Consider the following 10,243-nt stretch of genomic DNA (forward strand, 5'->3'; position numbering starts at 1 on the left):
CGGTGCTGGGGGCGGGGGTGGGGGGGGGGTGGTGGTGGTGCCAAGCTCTGGGGGCTTGGCGAGGAACGAGAGACACAGCCCCTGTCTTCACGGTGCTGGCGCTCCCAGTAGGAGAGAGGCATGAGCTCCCAACCAGAAGCAGACCGATTTCATTGCGGCTGTGGTCAGTGCCATGAAGGACAAAAGGGGCTCAGGCGGGTGGCCTCAGACCTAGTCTGGGAGGGCCCTGCGAAATGTGAGCTGCTATTCTGAGGATGACGGGGGAGCAGCTGGAAAAGCGCTGTGGGATTGTGACCAGGCTGGCCCCTTTAGGGCTGTGTGACCTTGGGCAAGTGGCTTGGTGTCTCTGAGCCTTGGTGCTTCCTCTGTGCCATGGAGATGGTCCGTATCTATTCCCCATTGGTGGGAGGCTTCAGTGGGTGCTGGGGGTGGTGGGGGTGGGGGGCAGCTGCCAGAGGCCAGTACTTCATTTGAGAAACTGCTGCATTTGATTGGCTGTGCCTGGGGAGGGGAGAGGGAAGAGCACTGACTGTGACCTGCCACCCAAGGTTCTGGCCTGAGAGCAAATACCATCCAAAAGAGCCGCCTGGAAACTGGGGATAGGGGACAATCACAGTCCGGAGAGATAAGGCTAGTAAACGCTCAACAATTAGGGCACAATTATGGACTTAATTGTGCCCTCCTGCTTCTGGGCCTCTAGGGATCCACCCCAAGCTGTCTCCCTGAGCCCAGCAGTCAGATTTTTCACCCCGTCAGTGGGGCTTTCTGTGGATTTTTTTTTTTTACATTTATTTATTTTTGAGAGACAGAGTGAGACAAAGCACGAGCAGGGGAGGGGCAGAGAGAGAAGGAGACACAGAATCCGAAGCAGGCTCCAGGCTCTGAGCTGTCAGCATGGAGCCTGACACGGGGCTCAAACTCATGAAGCGTGAGATCATGACCTGAGCCGAAGTCAGACGCTCAACGGACTGAGCCACCCAGGTGCCCCTCTGTGGATTTTTACAACGTCAAGATCTACGCTGTGTCCCCATAGAGGACCCGGACCAGCAGCCTCAGCCTCACCTGGAATTTCTACAAATGCAGATCCTTGGGCCCCCATCCCCCACACCTGCTGTGTCGGAGACTGGGGGCTGGGTAGCGCTCCAGGTGATGCTGATGTTCTAAAGTTCGAGAACCACCAAGCTGTAAGGTTTTAGACATTCCAAGCTCTGTTCCATCCCTTTTACCAGCGATAGAGCTAGTGACGGCTGGAACTGATGGGTATTGGGCATTTTCTGGGTCCCACCCTGGGCACCTGCCATGCATTGTCCCAGGACAGCCTGTGAGGCAGTCGTGGTCATGACCCTGTGTCACAGAGAGGCAAACTAGAATGTGGCCAGGTCACACTGCTAGGGGTTATCACCCAGGCACCCGGCTCTAGTCGCACAGCATGAACTGCCAGACCACCCCGAGGCTCAGCAGTTGGTGACAACATGGTCAGAGTCCCACAGCTCGGGAGCTAGCTGGGGCCTGGATGTCCAGTTCTACCAATCGTTCATCTAGCATTTCGACCATGGGCAAATAACTTCACTGGCCTCGGTTTTCCCACCTAGAGAAACGGGATGATAGCACCCACCACAGGGATGATTTTGAGGACTCCACGAGGTAATGAAGGGAACAGCGGGTAATCAGGAGACATGGGACATGTGCCGGGGGCTCCCTTTTTTCTTGGGACTTGTAAAGAGATGTAATTGATCTGTGCCTCATTTTACCCATGAACACCAAGGGAAGGAAGTCCTCTGGACCAAGGTCAAGTTGGGTGAAACGAGTGCTCTCAAAGGCCATCTCTAGAAAGGGCACTGGGCTCCCAGGGCCCCTTGGGCAAGCCTCCAGGCTCCTGCTCACCTCCTGTGGCTCCCCAAGGCTGGAGATGCCTGCCAGCGAGTTCATCTGGGACTCCTCAGCTCTGGCATAAAGATGGCAAGATGGCCAGTTGAGTCTACCCACCTCTGGGAGACACAACAGAGGGGCCCAGGAGGGCAGGGCTAAGGTGAAGGGTGAGGAGCTGCACACTGACCTCGTCATGGCTACTGACCGATAAGGCCCGATAAGGGTAAGCGAACTATCTCTTCCCTCCTGCGCTCACTGCTGAGTGCCCGGGTCCGGACGGAGCCTGGCCTTGGTGCGGGGCTGGCGGGAGGGGCTCTCCTCTGCTAGGAACGTGCTCCACCCCTCTCCCTTGCCCCGAGGTCCTGGGGTGCGGCAGAGGGCCCGGCTGTCCTTCCCCAGTGTGTGACTTTGGATGGACCACATCACCTCCCTGTTTTTTTTCCACATGCCAATAGGGTTGGGCATTGAGGACTGTGGCTGTGCAGGATGCCTGGCATGTAGCAGACACCCATCACGGAAGCATTTGGTAAGGCCGAGCACCTACTGTGGCCGAGCACCTGTTGTGCGGATGGACACATCGGACTGACAAGGCTCTCACCCACAGAGGCCCCTACCCCCACGGGGGAATCTGGCCATCCCCACAACCTGCCACACCAGGACCCTCGTTTGAGGTGGCCATGCCCTTGTGGGCCTTACAGGCCTCCTTGATGTCCCAGAGGGTGCCACCATGTCCTGATGTCTGTCCATTCTGGGGGCCCCATCTAGGAGGGCCTTGGGCCTGGTTCCCTGGGAGGGGGGTGGAATCTGGATGGGGGAGTCTGGCCGGCCTTGCAGGTCTCTGCACTGGGCCTATGTCTCTCATCAGGCAGTCCTGGGGTGTTCCTCCCTCCCCACCCCCTGCCCCGTGACTATACCCCTTTCCCTCAGTCCCATCCTGGCCACAGAGTCAAAGCCTCATCCTCCCCTAGGCCTCAGCCAACTCTTCTGCAGAGGCCTGGGGGCCCCAAGTCCTGGCCACAGAAGGAGCATGGAGTTTGGGCTCAACCAGACTCACCTTCTCATCTAAGGGCAAGCTCTGACAAGGGCTGGGCACAGGGGGAGGTCAGTGAACCTGACTTGAGCACCCTGGGGGGCAGGCCCAAATGGAATGCGTGTGCCTGGCTGCAGGGGGAAGACGAGAAGACCCCCCCAGCATGGCCTTGTTTGAAATGCTGTGTTCATACTCTCCTCCGGCCCCACCTGCCCAACACAGGTTCCAGAAGGAGGCCTGTCTCATGATCCCCAAGGGCAGGCCCCTGAATTGCTCTGACAAGGTCCACGGGAGAAGGAACCGCCTTGTGATTCACGAAGCATTTCCAGCTCTGGGATGGGGCTTCCAGACCACTGCTGCTAGAAAAATGTCACTGGGAACGCAGATGCTAGATCTGGGAGGAGCGGCTGGGCTGGGCTGGGGGCGGTGGGGGAGGAGGCTGAAGGCCTGGTGGAGGGAATGCAAATTGGCATCATGAATTATGCATCAGCCCAAGCTTCTCACACGTTTGGGGCTGAATGAAATCATGTTAGCCTGAAGAAGGGGGAGGGGAAGATGGGACAAAGATGAGCAGGGCCTGGCCCTGGGCAGTCAGAAGGGATGTCTTGCTAGGTTTCTGGGGGGCCCCGGGAAGGTGCCTGGGCAGGAGCTGGAGGCGTCTTCCTGAGGTCAGCCTTTTTGCTGTGTGACCGCAGGCCAGTCTCTTACCCTTTCTGATCAGTGCATTTCCTTATGGACATAATCTGAATGAGAACCTCTGCCCTGTCTCACCATGATTATGAGGGCCAATTAATTTGCATAATTTTGAATGATCTACCTAAAGTGAATTGTCATTATTTGAGAAAATAAAAATGACTATCACCATCTTACCATTTATTAAAGTCTCCCTGTCTGGGTGCAGAGCCAAATGCTTTACACTTATTTTTCATGTGAGCCTCCCAACCATCCTTGCACCCATGGGTTAGTATTGTCTCCATTTTACAGATGAGAGGAATGGGGCTCTGAGAGGTTAAGTCATTGGCCTGAGGTCACACAGCCGTTAAGAGGAGAGCCAGCAGTGGATTCAGTGGCTGCAGGGATGATGTGCCATGGGCCTGGGGGAGGAGGCAGCTCTCCTGGGGCCTGCAGCAAGGCAGTCTGGCTTCAGAGGAGGAGTGACCTGTCTTCTCCTGAGGAGTGAGAATCTGAGGCCTTGCTGGGGGCCTAGGCGAAGCTGGTGCTGTCACGGAGGTTCAGTGTTGTTCCCAGAACGCCTGTCAAGATGCTGGTCCTGGGAAAACCACCTGGTCAGGACTCCCTGAAATGGGTGATGAGTTTGACTCAAAAGAAAAATAAGAACCAGCATTTATTGAGCAACTACTGGATGCTGGGCCCTGTCCCAGGTGCTCCTCCGGGGCTAATAGACCATTGGGATAGCTATTGTCACACCTGTCCTACAGATGCAAAGTAATGTCTTTACATTCTGCGGGCTCTAAATCCGACCAACCGGGTGCAGACACTTAGCATAGGAGACAACTTTATTTTGTTATTTCAAGTCAGGAGCCTGCAAGTCATACAATGAAAATGGTCTCATTCCCAGAGTGCAATTGGAAGCAACGCTCGAGTTTTGTAACCAAAATAGTGATGGTCATATTAGAGGAAAAGGCTGGATGGTTTTAACTGACTTTCTTTATTCATGGGAAAACATACTGTGTCTCTGGTTTGTTTCCAAATGTATCCGCGATCTGGGTGGTCAGTTGCCAATGCACCCAACCGGTATACCCCAATAGTGTTTCATCCATCCAGTTATCCATCCACTCGTCTATCCACCCACCCATCCACTCATCCACTCATCCATCCATGCATCCAAATAACCCAGTGGGAGGGGTGGGGCTGGAGAGGGAGCATTTGCTTTTATGTGTTTCCATGCACTCACCATCAGCAGGAAGTCTGCTTTTCAGTAGTCACTAAATCGCTGCTAGCTAGGTTTAGATCTTGAAATAGTGCAATTTTCATGTATCATTAGGACTCCATCCATCCACCCGTGCACGCATCCATATGGGATGTCTGCCCACATCTATCTTCCCAAGTGTCTACAGTAACTTACAACATCAACGTTGGAGCAGGATCTGCCCCACATCCTGGGAGACTGTGCTTCGAGGCGATTCCCTGGTGACTTGAAATGTAAAACCACACCTTCCTGTGTGTCCTTGGAAGTCCCTGTCCCGCCTTTGCGGAGTTTGGGTTGTCCTCACTGGGGTGGGGGTGGGGCTCGGCTACCCCCTCCCAGCCGGTGAGCCTGAGAACTTGGTGGCCCACGCAGCCTGCCGCCTTATCGCTACTGTTTGGTGTTACTACTTATCTTCTCTCGTGGGAGGGCTTTTCCTGCCTTGCCAGCTTCCACTCCCTCCTCGCCTGCCTCCTGTCCTCCCACTGCCCCCACAGCCTCTGCCAACCAAGGTCACTGATGACCTCCTAATTGCCAGATCTGACAGGCACTTGGGGGTTCTTATCGCAGTTGTCTTCTCTGTGGCATCTGAGGAGGCTGACCCTGCCCGCCTGCTCTCCGGCTTCCTTGGCTGGTCCGGGCTCTGGACAGCTGCTATTTGGTGACCTCCCGGGTTCCTATTCCCGTGTGCCTCTGTGGGCTCTGCTCCCTCAGCTCTTTGTGGAGTTCCCAGGGCTCTAGCTGTGAGCTCTCCTGGGGTGCAGGCATGCTCCCATGGTTTCCTCTGCCACCTCTGAAAGCCCCCGGGACAGAGTCTGTGTTCCTAGATGCCTCGCCCTCCCCACCCTGCGGCTGGCCAGGCGCGCCGAACAGACACCTGGTCAGTCACCCAATGACGCAGGTTCCATTTGCTCCGTTGGTCCCATTCTACAGGTGAGTAAACTGAGATTTCTGTGAGGCCAGATACTTGCCCAAAGCTGCTTAGGAAGAAACTGGTCAAAGGGGGTTGTAGACTCAGGCCTGTGGCCCTGGGTATCCACCCTTTTCCTGAGACTGCCTCCCTCAAGGTGAAAGGATAGGGGGCCCCAGTGAAACACAAACAAAAGATACAAAACCCTGTTGTTCAGGTCTGTGGTCCGTCATTAGGGCTTCCTCTCCCCAGTTCGCAGTTGAGAAGACAGAGGCTGGGTGAGTTAAATGACTTGCCCAAGGTGACACGACAGTCAGGCTTCAGAGTCTGAACGCTGGAGGCAGGCGCTTGACTGGATATCCCAGCTCTAACATCAGCTGTGTGACCTTGAGTATATCACTTAGCCTCTCTGTGCCTCAGTCTCCTCATGTGGATAAAGCTGATTATCATCTTCAAGTGGGGAACAAATTTGTATGCTGGTAGGTCACCATGAGGATTGAATGAACTTAATTATTTAGAAGAGTCCCAAGTGTCATTCTGTCCCTCCAAAGCCCATTCCTTTCCCACACCCTGAGGAAGTTATGTTTTTTAAAATTTTCATGTTCTTCCTCATGCCATTCCCTTTGCCTGAAATGTTCTTCCTTCCTTATCCTTCTGGCCAGTTGAAGCTCGCGCTTTTAACACTCTGCCCAAATGTCCCCTCCCCCAGGCAGAAAAGCGTTCCTTCTGTCATAGCCCCTATGGGGCCAGGTCACAGGGATGCCTTCAGCTGCAAGATGCGGAAACCCCAAACGAGCAGGCTTAAGCGGTGGGGTGATCTGGGTCTCACAGAACTGTAGGCCCAGGGGCGGGGCCTTTGGGGAAGGCTCAGCACCTGTTCTCCACAGCAATCTTGGCTCTGCTTCCTCTGTGGGCAGACAGCCTCTCTGGGCAGGGAACGAGACGGCTCTGGGCTCACGCCCCTCCAGGACGGCAGCCGGAAGAGGAGGCAGAGGGTCGATCCTGGACGCTCTCTGGACGAGAGAGAAACTGTGGTCCCGGAGCCCCCAGAAACCTCTATTCCAGCTTTGGCGACCCACATCCGATCACCAGCCAGGAGCGGGTGCCACCACGACGGGGGCGGCAGTCGGGGCTACCCCTGGGGGAGGAACACCGGGCAGCTGGTGGGGTGGTGGGTCGTGGGTCCCGGATCAGGGCGCTGGTAGGAGGGAGGACGTGACCAGGCTGGGCAGACGGGCGATGAACAGGGGCAGGGTCATTGAACTGTCTTGCGCAGGAACGGTGGGCACGGCCCGTCTTTTCCTCCCTGTACCCCTGGCCCGGCACACCTACTACTCACTTGGTAAGTGCGTGTGGAGTAGACCCACGATGCTCTCGCGGTGCACGGCTGTCAACCATTCACTCACCCACTCGTTCGTGCCTTCATAGCTGGGAGCCCTTTCTTCAAATGGAATACTTGGCAGGAGCCAAAGATGAGGAACATACTTGATGGACCAGCTTTGAGGTCTCCGCACAGCACGCCCTTCCTTCCCCAGGTGCGCCCGGGGGTCCTGAAACAGGGTATTCATTCCACGGGGGCAAGGTTATGCCATAGAATTCTTGGTGGCCCTCGCTGGCTCCGATCCCTTCTGCTTGACGTCAGCCGAGAGCACTGAGCCCGGAGGTGGCCACATGACTGCGGCAGAGGACGCGGGTGCCAGCGGGTGTCCGGTCAATACCCCGTTGGATGACAAATGGAACGGGCTTTGCTCTTCCTTGGGCTGGGGGAGGAACAGCCTCCAGGGAGCTGCAGCTCGGCCGTGACTCTGCACTGCTTGCCCAGAGGCTGACACTGAGGCTGTGGCTCCCAGGCTGTTCTGTCCTCTGCCCCGGGCCCAGCCTCTCGCGCAAGGTGTTGTGGCTACGCAGATGTCTGAGGAAATGGCTCTTGGGCGGGAAGTCACGGTCGGGGCCCGTGCGTCTGGGCCAGACTTGAGAAGCTCTGTCTGCTTCTTATGTTTTATCACCTCCTTCTGACGTCAGGCTCTCCTGACGTTTATTGTCCCCTTTAGGGCCCTTGGAGGGCTCATCTGGAGTCAGCAAGTCTTGTGAGAGAAGGGGATGCAGTTGAAGCCGGCAGGTCTGGGGGGCCGAGGGTGGAGGGGAGCTGTCCCCCACCCAAGGCATGGCAGTGCCCCCAGGTTTTCCCTGCAGACACGATCCGGATAGGATTTGGGCCCTGCCTGGGGCCGGGGTCCCTCCCAGGCTTCTCAGCTGGAGGGAGCAGGTTGCTGTGGGGAGACTTACTATGTTGGGGTGTCGCCTTTCCAGGACGGATGATTTGAGGACGGGTCCTGAGTCTGTAGGCCCTGTTGATGGGGTAGTGACTGATCATTCTTTCCTACCTGTTAGGCACACGGATGTTTATTTTCTTTATAATCTCACAAATCAGATAATTAGAAAAGAGTTCTTTATTGCTCTCGAGAGAGTTAAAACGCCAAGAGGCTCTAACTCTTCCCCTCTACCTCTCTTCCCTTTGGCAGATGCTGCTAGTTTCATACCTCGTATTTATTCTCCATATCTTTTTTTTTCCTCACGGAAACCTGATTTTACTCAGATGGCAAAGTCCCCAACTCAAGGACCGCGTCCCTTGCCCCCATCTAGAGCCAGTATTGACCAAGGGGACCTGGACAAAAGTTGTTGAGTGGGAAGGCACGCTCTTTAGTGCATTGTCTCTCCTTTCCACCGCAATTCTTTCTGCTTCCTGCCCACAATGAAGACTTGATGGCTGGAGCTCCAGTGGCTATTTTGGAACATGTGGCCCACTTAAGGGTAGATGGTGCACCAAAGTGGCAGAGCAGAAAGATGGAAGTCTGAGTTGCTGAGGACTTTAAGGAGCTTCCCAATCATTGCTGGACTTCTTTATATGAGAGAAAAGTAAAAGTCTATCTTGTTTAAGCCACTTGTGTGTGTTTTCTCTTTGTGGTAGATCAATGACAAAAATATGTAGATCATACATTTCTTCCTATACAGACACTCTTTGCGGTGTGACTTTGTAGTTCCCCTATCAGAGATGGAGCTGGTTTCCTCACCATCTGAATCTGGCCTGGCCTTGTGACTTGCTCTGGCCAACAGAACATGGCAGAAGTGACTGTGAAACGGCGGGTCCTGACGTCGGTCCCAGGAAGTTTCGCATGCTCCCGCTCACTTTCTTGGAACCCTGCGCAGCTGGTCTGCTGGACGATGAGAGACACACGGCTCAGTCCCCATCACCATCCTAGCTGACCACCAGCCGACCTCAGACACGTGAGAGGTGTCATCCTAGACCTGCCAGCCCCCTGCTGACCCATCTCTGATGCATGAACCACCCAGCCAAGATCAGCCTCCAGCCTGCTGAGGCCGGAAGAACCTTCCAGCTAAGCCAGACTTAAATTGCTGACCTGCATGATGTCGAGCTGAGTAAATGGCTGTTGTTTGAAGCCTCTAAGTTTCGGGCTGGTTTGTTACACATCATTAGCTAAACGATGCACTCGTATCCACCAAATGGAGCCATCACAGAGACTTTGAAATATTAAAAAGGCAGCCATATTTGCCACCTTATTCTTACCACCAGGCCTCCAGGTTACATTTCCCCTTTATGTCTATTTTCCTCCTTTTCCGCTTCCAATCTATTCCTTGCATCCCAGAATCTTAGTGTTGGGATGGGCCTTCTCCTTGAGTTTGATTTTCTGCTTACCCACCGGAGGGCAAGTTACTCGCACACACTGTCGTGTCACGTTGTATGTCTCCGACACCTAGGGGCTTCCCTACAGGTTCCGGCACATTGAGGAGGTGTTGGAAATAGGTCCGCTTGCCTGAGAACCTGGCGTCTAAGTTCTAGAAGGCCCCCCATCCAGTCAAGGTCTAGCAAAATTGAAGACCCACAGGGACTGGCAGGATGGACACAGAAGCCTGGGGTGGGCCCTAGGGAGGGGTGGGGACTGCAGGGAGCTGTGCAAGCCCCTCTACAGTGGACAGCTGCTACTCACCTGCAGATTGGTGCCTGCTTGTTAGATTTCCAACAACCTCCTGATTTTTAAATGTTGGCAACTAATTTGATTAAAAAATATATATATTTTTTTATTTTCGAGAGAGTGAGTGAGCATGAGAGCGGGGTAGAGGGAGAGAGAGAGAGAGAGAGAGAGAGAGAGAGAGACTCCCAAGCAGGCTTCACACTCAGAGCTGAGCCCAATGCGAGGCTTGATCCCACAACCCTGGGATTGTGACCTGAGCTGAAATCAAGAGCTGGATGCTCAAAGGACTGAGCCCCCCAGGCGCCCCAAGATTTTTAAAATGTCACTTGTGGACCGGTATTGTAGGGACCAAGCACAACATACCTGAGGGCCAAATTCTGCCTTTAGGTCCCCAGTGGGTGACCTTGGATCTGGTGTCACCCCCACCACCAACACAGGTGTCCCAGCCTTTGTTGCTCGGTGGTCCTGGTTGCTGGCATCCGTCCTCCCCAGATGACAGGTCCTGGGCTGAAAGG

General features: G+C 54.8%; 1 long non-coding RNA gene across 1 annotated transcript; it reads left to right on the top strand.

Annotated features, from left to right (window-relative positions):
• Window positions 1–6,520: 6,520 nt before the first annotated feature.
• LOC132673619 (uncharacterized) lies at window positions 6,521–9,130 on the top strand. Its single transcript, XR_009608132.3, has 3 exons — window positions 6,521–7,078; window positions 7,165–7,271; window positions 8,259–9,130. It is a non-coding gene; the product is annotated as an uncharacterized LOC132673619 (long non-coding RNA).
• Window positions 9,131–10,243: the final 1,113 nt, after the last annotated feature.

Source organism: Panthera onca, chromosome C1 (assembly GCF_046562875.1).
Source record: "Panthera onca isolate mPanOnc1 chromosome C1, mPanOnc1 haplotype 2, whole genome shotgun sequence".
NCBI lineage: Eukaryota > Metazoa > Chordata > Mammalia > Carnivora > Felidae > Panthera > Panthera onca.